The sequence below is a fragment of the Chinchilla lanigera genome, unplaced genomic scaffold (genome assembly GCF_000276665.1).
Source record: "Chinchilla lanigera isolate Chin_1 unplaced genomic scaffold, ChiLan1.0 scaffold00077, whole genome shotgun sequence".
NCBI classification, from domain to species: Eukaryota; Metazoa; Chordata; class Mammalia; order Rodentia; family Chinchillidae; genus Chinchilla; species Chinchilla lanigera.
This window is the reverse complement of record NW_004955478.1, coordinates 8,042,359-8,053,023: the sequence shown is the minus strand read 5'-3', so window position 1 is coordinate 8,053,023 and position 10,665 is coordinate 8,042,359. Positions and strand designations below refer to the sequence as shown.

At 44.4% G+C, this 10,665-nt stretch overlaps 1 protein-coding gene across 2 annotated transcripts in view; it reads left to right on the top strand.

The window, feature by feature from the left end:
- Window positions 1–33: 33 nt before the first annotated feature.
- Ddx42 (DEAD (Asp-Glu-Ala-Asp) box helicase 42) overlaps window positions 34–10,665 on the top strand; it is a 43,836-nt gene continuing 33,204 nt past the window's right edge. Inside the window, exon 1 of one of the 2 annotated variants that reach the window (XM_005402190.1) lies at window positions 34–115. The gene's annotated coding sequence lies outside the window, so the exon portion shown is untranslated. Of the gene's footprint in view, window positions 116–638; window positions 786–10,665 lie in introns of those variants that run through there. The other variant, XM_005402189.2, reaches the window with a different exon arrangement.

Below are 10,665 nucleotides of genomic sequence, written 5' to 3'. Positions count from 1 at the left end.
GTTACGTAGAATGCGTACGGCTCGTCCGCGCCTGCGCGCGACGAGGAGCGCAGGTCGCAGAATCCAGGACAGCGCGAGACTTCTTCCGCCGTCGCGCCGCGGCCGCAGAGGCGAGGTGAGGCGCCTGGGAAAATTACATAATCCCCGCCCCTGGGCGCGAAACGTCCTCGGTAATGACAGATTTCTCCATTAGGGTTGAGTGAGGCTGACGTCACACTGAACTGGTGATCCGGAAGTTAAAGGTGGCCATGTTCTGTGCGACCATGTGGTCTGAGGGAAACGGAGAAATGTTGCCTAAGTCGTCTTTGCAGGGGACTAGAGATAAGGGGATTGGCATTTTTATGTAAATACGATTTCCGGCCAGTTTTTATTCTCTTGGGGATTTGGGGCGGCTCCCTGTCACCGCCACTTCTTCGAGGGCCACATCCGCTTTCTGCTGGACCGCACACACTTTGCGCCCAGCAGCAGCTTCCTGCGGGTGCCTGAGGCGCCCGTGCAGGATTCCGGAATCTTCAGGGCAGCAGCGGGCAGCACCTTCCGGGACCCGTAGCTCCCCCAGGCCCCGCCTTCCGCACGCACGTTCCTCAGTGCGCATGTCAGGTGTGCGTTCCCCTCCCTCCGTCTGCAACTGGCCGAGAGGCGGCGGCGGCGGCGGCGGCGGAACGGCGAAGGGGGCGGAGAGGGCGGAGCGCGGCGGGACGCGGGCCGGACCGCGCGTACTTCTGGCGGTGGGATTCTCGCTGCGACGGTGGTGGTAGCGGCTGCCGCTGCACCGACAGCGGCAGGTTTGTGTGCGAGGGGTCCGGAGGCGGGACTCCTAGCCCTTGGGGTCACTAGAGGCGACCGGGGCCTAGCGAGGGCCGGGCAGCCGCAGCCTTTCTGTAACAAAGAGTCCGCGGAGCCTGCGGGCCTGCGGGCGCGGGAGCCATCGGAGTGCGGGCTGCGGCCCCGAGAGCCTCCGGAGCCGCGGCGCCCTCCCACGGCTCCCGCCTCTCCCAGTTCGCGGCGAGGCCCAGTTGGCGGCTTTCGGAGGCGGCGCCTGCGGGGCTGGGGACGGGATTTGCGGAGCGCCGCGCTCCGGGGCAGAGCCGCCTTGGGGAGGCTGCCGGCCCGGGCGGGCCGCGGTTGGGCGATGCCAGCCCCCAAACGGGGGCCCGTGGGAGCGGACGTTGACAGGTCGGGAAATCAGAGAAGCCGGTCGGGGGTCTTTGTGATTACGCTGTCATAGACCAAACTTTCGCGGCCTACTTTAGAGCCTATCTCGTGTGTGTAAGTAATTGATACGGATTGCAGGCACGCTCACCAAAAACATAAGAACTATCACACGAGTCAGAGTTTGGGGGCTCAGGTAGCGCGTGAATTCGGGGAGCGTTCCCCTCTCGGCCTCCCCTCCTTTAGGCTGTCGTTCAGTTTCCTGTGGCTTCTGTGTCTGTCGTCCCCTGTATTCACGCCCAGGAGCTCCTAAAGGTTAGAGACTTTCTTTATTGAGAGTTTTTAGAGCTCAGCCCAGTTCTGGCAGCTAAGACATGAACAATAATTGTGCAGTACAAAATGTGTAGACTTTCAGCGGTGGGCAAAAAAAAAAAAGTGTGTTTTCCTGTACCCAGGATGGATAGCCTGATGATTAATATATCCAAGGATTACTTGGTTTTTGGTTTTTGGTTTTTCTTCCGGTATCAGGAATCGAACTCGCGACCTTGCGCTTGCCAGGCAGGCGCAGCGGCGCTGAGCTAAATCCCCAGCCCTCCAAGGATTACTTGTATTGGTGCCTGCTATGGTTATTTTCTACCCGCCTTAAGGTATCAGTTATAGGTCTGTGAGTCCTGTTCTTACTAAATTTTATAGTAGGGAGAAAAGAGACGAATTTGTATTATAGGATATGGGAGAAGACCCAACATACCTTAGGAAAAACAGTGCCTTAGGAAAGGAGAAATGGAGGTGGATCTTGGAATTTTTAGTAGAGGGTCAGAGAAATCTTACAAAAGATGAAAGATGGCAAACTGATGTTTAAGCAGACTAGAAGGTGAAGGACTCCTTTTAAGTATCTGGAGTAAAGAAATACCAAGCATAAAAGCCTTGAAGAGGACAAGGGTAGCCTTTTGAAAACAAAAGTAAAGTGCTTGGAGCTCTGAGCAAAGAAGGGAGTAGTAGGAGATAAGGTCAAGGAAGAGCAGGGGGAAGGGATGGGCAAAAAGAACCAGGGCCTTTTAGGCCCTTATAAAGATTTCATCTTGCCTCTGCAGAAGTTAGGAACTGTCTGAGCAGAGGGGCGATAAGATTTAACTTACATGTAATAATGTAGCATAATTCATGGAGGAGTACAGTTCTTCAGATTCATGCTCTATCACAAGGGTAGTTATAATTAGACCTTAGTTTCATTAAACAGAAGAAGGGAATGCTTCTAAAGTAACTATAACCCAGCAGTTAGTTATATTTGGTTTCAGAAAAATGTGATGAGTCTAATTTTTTATATAGATTCTCATTAAAGAACTAATTAGTGTGTGAGATATTCTTAGAGCAGATTAGTAGACAGGTGATACTAATCAACTGTGTACTGTAACTCAATTCTTTTTCAGAAATTCAGGTGCTAAAGTAATGTAGTTTATCTAATTAGTTCTTTAGTTCACTATTTTAAAAGTCATATCTTAGTTCCTATCTTATTTTTCACTGTTACTCAAAACAAACTCCAGGCACTTTTGTTTTGTTTTGTTTTTTGAGACAGGGTCTTGCTGTGTAGTTCAGGCTGGCCTTGAGCTCACTTTGTAGCCCATGCAGGTCTCACACTGGCAATGATCCTCCTGCCTCAGCCTTCTGAGTGCTGGGATTACAAGGCAAGCACCACCACACCCGCCCAGCTAGAGACACTTCTTGTACATTATGGAGTATTTGCTAGTTACAGATTTCAGTAAAAGAGACATTTTAAAAAGATGCGGAGGCATTGTACTGGGGGTTGAACTCAGCCTTTACACTGAGCTACATTCCCAGCCATTTTTCATTTTGAGAAAAGGTCTCACCAAGTTCCCCAGGCAGGGCTCAAACTTAGGATCCTCCTGCCTCAGCCTTTCAGAGTTCTGGGATTGCAGGCATGTACCACCATGCCTGGCTAAAGGGAATATTTTTAAAAGAAACAAAATGAAATTGGGCCAGGGTTATAGTTCAGCAGCACAGTGCCTGCCTGGCAAGCACAAGGTCTTGAGTTCGATTCCTGGTACCTTAAAGAAAATGAAATCGAATTTTCACAAATACGTTTTCATTTCATAGTAGAGACTACACCTCCATAAGTTGGACAAAATAACAAAAATACATGTGCAAATGGAATTTCTAATTATTTAATTTTCACAATGTTGGCTTTTTTTTTTAATGGTGCTACTGGATATTCAACCCAAGGCCTTCTTACTTCTCCTCAGTACCCCCTTTTTTCCCCTTTATTTTGAGACAGGGTCTCACGGAGTTGTCCAGGCTGGGCTGCAACTTGCAGTCCTTCTGCCTCAGCCTCCCAGATTGCAGGGATTGCAAACATGTGCCACTGCACCCAGTTTATTTATTTGTTTTTAACTTTAAAATGCACATTGAAAATATAACCGTTTTAGAGCTGCTCATGGTGATGCAGTCCTGTAATCCTATCACTTGGGAGAATGAACCAGGATTGCCAGACCAGCCTGGACTATGTAGTGAGACCCTATCTCAAAAAAAAAAAAAAAAAAATTTACCATCTTAAAGGGTACAGTTCAGTGGTATTAAGTATATCCACATTGTTTTGCTACCATCACTACTATCCAGCCTCAACTATTTTTAGATGGGAAAACTGATGCTTACCTATTAAACAATAACATCCCATTTACTCCTATCTCTCATCACCTGCTGCAATCCCCTTTCTACTTTATGTCTTTGAATTTGACTATTGTGGATACTTCATATAAATGGAATCGTATTTTTTTGTGACTGGCTTATTTTAACATATTGTCTTCAAGATTCATCTGTTACAGCATGTATCAGAATTTTGTTTTTTCTTTTTTTCCTGTGGTGCTGGGAATCAAACCTAGGGCCTCACACATGCTAGGCAAGTGCTGTACCACTGAACTATGCCCCCTAGCATTTTTTTCTTAAGGACACATTCTGTCTGTTCATCTATCAGTGGACACTAGAGTTGCGTCTACCTTTTGGCTATTGCGAATAATGCTGCTATGAATATGGTTAAACAAACCATATGATCAGGTCCCTCATTTTGATTCTTGTGGGTATATACAGAAGTGAAGTTGGTATATCATATATTCTGTTTAATCTTTTGAAGAACCTCTATATTGTTTTACCTTTTATATTTCTCCCAGCAATGTAAGAGGTTCTTTTTGCAAATGTTTGCCAACACTGAATATTATTTGTTGTGGAAAGTTACATTTAGAATTGCCCAGATGAGTCCCAGTTTTGTTGGCAACATCCGAAGCATCATAATCAAGAGAAGCCAATAAGGCTTGCTTGCTCTCCATTAAGTCTTTCCAGAGTGTTGGCCTTGGCCACATCACTGTCTTACAGAGTGTCTTCAGAGCTGTGCTAGCCACAGTGAACACAAGTGTGTTTGCTTCCATTTCCACGGCACATTCAGTGGTCAGGGGCAGCTTGATAGCAGTGGTCAAGCGCGTTTCTTATGGGAATGCTCTGTCAAGGGTACCTTGAAGGGGTTCTGCAGAGCCCCAGTGTCTTGTACAGGCAGAAGGTGGTACAAGGTACAGATCTCTCTTTGTGTGTGGCTGTAGCAACCTTTTCTGGCTTTCAGAACTTTTACTTTTGCTTCAGTCTTTCAGATTATCCTGGTGAAAAGCTATTTTGTGTGGTTTTGTTGTTATGTTGTGGTTTTGTTTTTATAATAGCTGTTTAATAGATGTGAGGTGTGGCTTCGATTTCCATTTTCCTAGTTATAAATGATATTGAACATGTTTTCTTGTGCTGGTTGGACATTTTCTTTGAAAAAATGTCTGTTCAAATCCTTTACCTATTTTTTAATTGGATCTGGGGGGGGTCATTAAATGAAATCTGTAAAGTTTACTTGGGTATAGCAAGCTGTATGGTAAATATATGCCAGGGAGCTGCTGAGTACTTGCCTATTTATGGTTCAGTAGGAAAAATAATGATGCACTGAGGATGAACTGGCTTATTTTTAATCAGGAAGGGCAACTGGTTAGATTATAAGATTTGAAATGATGGAAGGTAATGGTTTTCACAAACACTGGAATGAGTTTTAGAGAGCCTGGGTGCATATTTATTCACTGAAAACTTTTGAGTACTGCACATACACTGTGCACTAAGAATGCACTACTACTCTATCTTTACAGAGATGGAGAAATCGTTTTTGTTGTACTAAAGATTGAAATCAGGGCCCCATGCTTGTTCTCTACCACTGAGCTTTTTTTTTTTTTTTTTTTTGACGACTGCGCTTTAAAAAAATTTTTTTTTGTTTTGCTTTGGAGACAGAGTCTTACTAAGTTTCCCAGGCTGACCTCCAATTTTTGATCCTCCTGCCTGAGCCTCTGAGTCACTGGGATTGTAGGTATATGCCATCGTGCCTGGCCTTTTAAAAAATGTTAAGTTAGGGTCTTGTTCAGTTACCTAAGCTAGCCTCTAGTTTATGATTCTCTTGCCTTAGCGTCCCAAGCAGCTGGGATTACAGGATGGGCCACCACATCCAGCATGAAGATCACATTCTCAGGCTGGGCGTGGTGGCGCATGCCTGTAATCCCAGCACTCGGGAGGCTGAGGCAGGAGGATCTTTGGGAGTTCAAGACCAGCTGGGCTACAAAGTGAGCTCAAGGCCAGCCTAAACTGCATAGCGAGATCCTGTCTCAAAAAGACCGGAAAAAAAAAAAAAAAGAAGATCACATTCTGATCAATAGGGTATATAGAAAGGAAAGTTGGTTTTTGTTTTGTTTCGTTTTGTTTTTGCACCAGGAACTGAATTCAGGACCTTGCGCTTGCCAGGCAGGCACTAGTGCTGCTGAGCTATATCCCTGGCTGATAAAGCAGCATTGTTTAACCCTGCTAAAATTAAAGAGAATGGCCATAGTTCTGTAGATCAACTACCTAAAGGATATTGCTTTTGCATCCTGTGAAGGTTACACTACCTGTCTGTCTATGGCAGAAGTAGATTTTTTTTTCTTTTTTCTGAGATATGGTCTCTGCGTGTTATTCATGCTGACCGTGAACTCACTGTGTAAGCCAGACTGGCCTCTAACTTGAAGGGATCTTCCTGCCTCAGCCTCCTGAGTGATGGGATTACAGGCATGCACCACCACCCCCAGCAGAAGTAGAATTGTTGGTTTTATTTGTACGTTCATTTTTTTTTTTTTTGAGATATGTCTTGCTGTGTAACCTAAACTGGCCTTGAACTCACAGTAATCCTCCTGCTTCATCCTCTACTGCTAGGATTACAGGCTTGTGCTACTAAACCCAGTTAAAAGTTGAATTTTTAAAACCAGGGATTTGATTTGCTGCTTTGTAATTTGAGCCCTTTGATTATTTAGTGCGATCGACTTATATCTACACTTACTCTCTTCTCATCAGTCTGGAGGAGGAGTTATTTATCCTTCTTGTTAAAAGTTTTGATCTTGCTTTAGGTCTGCTCAGGACATCATTTCTTATTTTGTTTTTTCTTTTCCTATCACTGCACACCTTCAGTTTTTCTAACTCTTGTTGACAGAACATGTAACATGCTTGCATTTCTTCCTTAAAAAGTAAAACTGGCTGAGCTTGATAGCTGATGCCTATGAAGTCCCAGCGCTCTGGGAGGCTGAGGTAGGACGATTGCAAGTTCCACCCCAGCCTGAGCAATTTAGTGACTTAGCAAAACACTGTTTCAAAAAATTAAAGGACCTGAGTATGTAAAATTCTCTGGATACCTCACTTGCTTCTTCTAATTCTTTTTTTTTTTTTTTTTTGGTTTTTCTCCGGTACCGGGAACCGAACTCACGACCTTGCGCTTGCCAGGCAGGCGCTTTTGCCGCTGAGCTAAATCCCCAGCCCCTCTAATTCTTGATAAATGGTCTACAAAGTAACCTTTACTCTTCTTGACCTGGTCTTTTCCCTGTACCCCTTTCTCACCAGTCATTCCTCAACTGTGCCCTTACTCTTCCATTGAAACTGCTTTCACTTATGACTCCTGGTTGTGTACTCAGCAGACTTCTTAGTTCATATCTTAACTGACTTCTCTTGAGTTTTTAACATTGGACATTTTTGCCTGTAAAACTTCCCTCTTGTCAACTATGTTTCTGTTTCCTGTCTATTCCTTCTTGAGTTTTCGTGTGATCTTCTCTTCCCTGCCCGTTCCTAAATGTCATCACACGCTAAGATTTGTCTTACCTCTTTTCTCATTCTCTGTAGCTTCTTTGCTGGCTTATCTACATCAGTATTGTGCAAATGTCTTATCAAATCTGTTAGCTCCATCTTAGCTTCTCTCTGCAGTTAAAGGCTCTGTTACACATCTCTCATTAGCTCTACCAAAGATACTAAACTCACCTTGCCTTCTGCCCATTTTTCCAAGCTCTGCTGTGTGCAGCAATTTTTAAGTGCAGCAGCTTTTAAGTTTACATTTCTGTTAATGGCATCACTCCATTCTCCCAGCCTTTAAAACCAGAAACTTACAAAATTATTCCAAGCCCTTCCTTTTCCTTTAGCTTCCACACCAATTATGGCTATACACCCCTTTGATTCTTTTTCTTAGATACCTAAATAAATGATGCTGTTCTTCTCTTTGCTCAGAGGCAGTTCCTTAGTTCAGGTCTCTGCCATTTTTAGTTTATTTCCAAAATAACCTCCTAACCACTTTATGTGCTAACAATTTTTCTATTGTTTTGCATCCTTTCTTTCTGATACATTGATTTTTTTTTTGTGGGCAGAATAAGGTTTGGTTTTGTTTGTCTGTTTTTGAGGCAGGATTTCATAGTTCAGGCTGGCCTTGAACTCACTATGGAGCCCAGCCTGGCCTCAAACTCAGTGATCCTCCTGTCTCAGCTTCATGAATGGTAGGATTACAGGTGTGTGCCACCATACCCAGCAGAGATAAGATTTATTGATGAATTTGTTTTGAAGGAGGGGACGGCACAGTGGAAGCCTTCAAGAATACAAGGCCCACCACGTATCCAAGGGAGAACAATTTGGAATGTATTTCACCTATAGCCATCAGGGATGAAGTGCTTCTTAGCCACTATGTCTTCAAATTCCTCTGTATTGAGCTTTGTGAAGCCCTACTTCTTCAAGACATAGATCTTCTGACGGCCAGGGAACTTGGCCTTGGTCACTTGTTCATTGTTCTGCAGCTTGGTGTGGATGGACATGATGACTTGTCCAATATGAAACCCTCGCTGCTGTGCCCTGGGGCTTCCCAAAGGCACCCTACATGCCTGTCTGGAGCCCAGATTGGGAACAACGCGAGGTCAGAAACGAACATCCACCAGGAGGCAGTGTCTCCAAGGTCCCTTAGGGCAGCCCACACAAGCAGCAGGCTGCGTATACTATTGAGGATGTTGCTGTTTGCAGCCATTGTACACTGGGCACTCAGCGTCTAATACACTGATTTGAAACATCTTTTTTGTTGTTTTTTTGAGACAGGGTTTAGGCTATGCAGTTTAGGCTGACCTTGAGCTCACTATGTAGCCCAGGCTGGCCTCTAACTCATGGTGATCCTCCTGCTTCAGCTTCCCGAGTGCTGGGATTATAGGTGTGCGCCACCATGTCCGACTTGAAACATCTTTTTTGCTTAAGATTAGTGATTCTTTTTGCTGGCAGTATTGTATATATTTTTGTATGGAATATTTTTAGCCTACTAAGTTGTGTTCTTGACCCTGCCTGTCTTTCTGAACATGTCCTGCAAGTTTTCCAGATTTCTGTAGCTGCATAAAACTGTTTTCTGTGCTCTGCATTAGTACTTGCAGTTTCTTTCTTCTGAAGAGTCTTTCTCTAATGCTGCTGCTTTGATCATTGCCTTTTCAGATTTCAAAACTTAATAGCAGTACCTATCTAAGAAAACTTCTCACTTTACCTCTGCTCAATCCTGTTTCAGGTACCTCTCTCCTGGACCACTGGAATGGACTTTGTGTATGCAGTACTTGTGTTAGAAGGCATCATACACTTTTGGTTTTTGCTGTGTTGGAGATTAAACCCAGGGCCACATGTATGCCAGGCATGTTATCTACCACAGAGCTATCATCTTGGGTTTTTTTTGTTTGTTTATTTGTTGTTGTTTTTGTTTTTTGAGGTGATAGGAATTGAACCTAGGGCCTTGTGCATGTTAGGCAAGCACTGTTTCACTGAGCTACCTCTCTAATTATGTTTTTTAGGTAGGAAAACTGCATTGTCAACTCCTTGAGAATAGGGATTGTATCTTTAGTATACAGATGTCCAGTGCTTAAATACACTTGCTTCCTCAGCACACTTTGAGTATGCCACTGAAAATTTCCTGCTAGGAGATTGTTTATGTGTTTCTTAAAATCTACCTGAATTTATATTCTCTTTCTGCGGGGCTAGGGATTGAACCCAAGGCCTTTGCTGTGAGCTGTGTTCCCAGCACAATAGTTTTAAATTTTCGTTTTGCTCTGTGAGTTTTCAACCTTCCTATAAAACTTAGGTGAACTGTGTCACTAAAAAAGGTGTTTTGGAGTCAGGCATGGAGGCACACACCTGTAGTCCCAGCACTCTGGGAGGCTGAGGCAGGAGAATTGCCATGAGTTCGAGGGCCACCTAGGCTACACCGTGCTTTAAAGGGCAGTCTGAACTACATTGTGAGACCCCATCTCCAGGAACTAAAAAAGGTGTTTTGAAGCTGGGCGTGGTGGTGTGTGTCTTACATCCCAGCACTCTACGAGGCTGAGGCAGGAGAATCACAAATTGGAGCCCAGCCTGGGCAACTCAGCAATTTAAGTTGGTGCACACCTGTAGTCCTAGCACTGTGGCAGCTGGCCATGTGTTCAAACCAGCCTAGGGATGTAGTAAGCTGAAGACCAATGTAGAATACAAGATCCTGTCACTAAAAAAGGCTGGGTGGGGCGGGAACTGTGGATCTAAGTCAGCGTGAAGGCCTTGAGTTTAGTCCTCAGTACTCAGTCAAAACGTATTTTGAGGGGAGAAAAAGAGGTAAGAGAGCCGGGCATCGTGGTGCACGCCTGTAATCCCAGCACTCGGGAGGCTGAGGCAGGAGGATCGTTGCGAGTTCGAGACCAGCCGGGCTACAAAGTGAGCTCAAGGCCAGTCTGAACTGCATAGCGAGACCCTGTGTCAAAAAGACTTAAAAAAAAAAAAAAAAAAAAAAAGACGTAGGAGAAAATGAGGAAAAATGTTTTTGGAACCAAGATTGGAAAGATATACTTTGTAAACTGATTTTATGATACTCAAGAAATTTCTTTGTAATCTTTACATATAGCCTGACTAAGTAACAAGTTAATTGGATTATGATTTTATGGTTTCTTTTAGGATAGTGTTCTGGTGGGTAGTTGTTTAGTGAATGCATGGTTCATAAATACCCTTCAGGGGATATACATAAGTAATATATACAAATATCTAACCTTTTTTGAGTCCTACTGTGTTCCTCAGGCTGATCTGGACCTCCTAGACTCAAGTGATCCTCCCGCTCACCCTGCCTAGTAGCTGAGACTACAGGCATTTGCCACTATACCTGGCCATAAT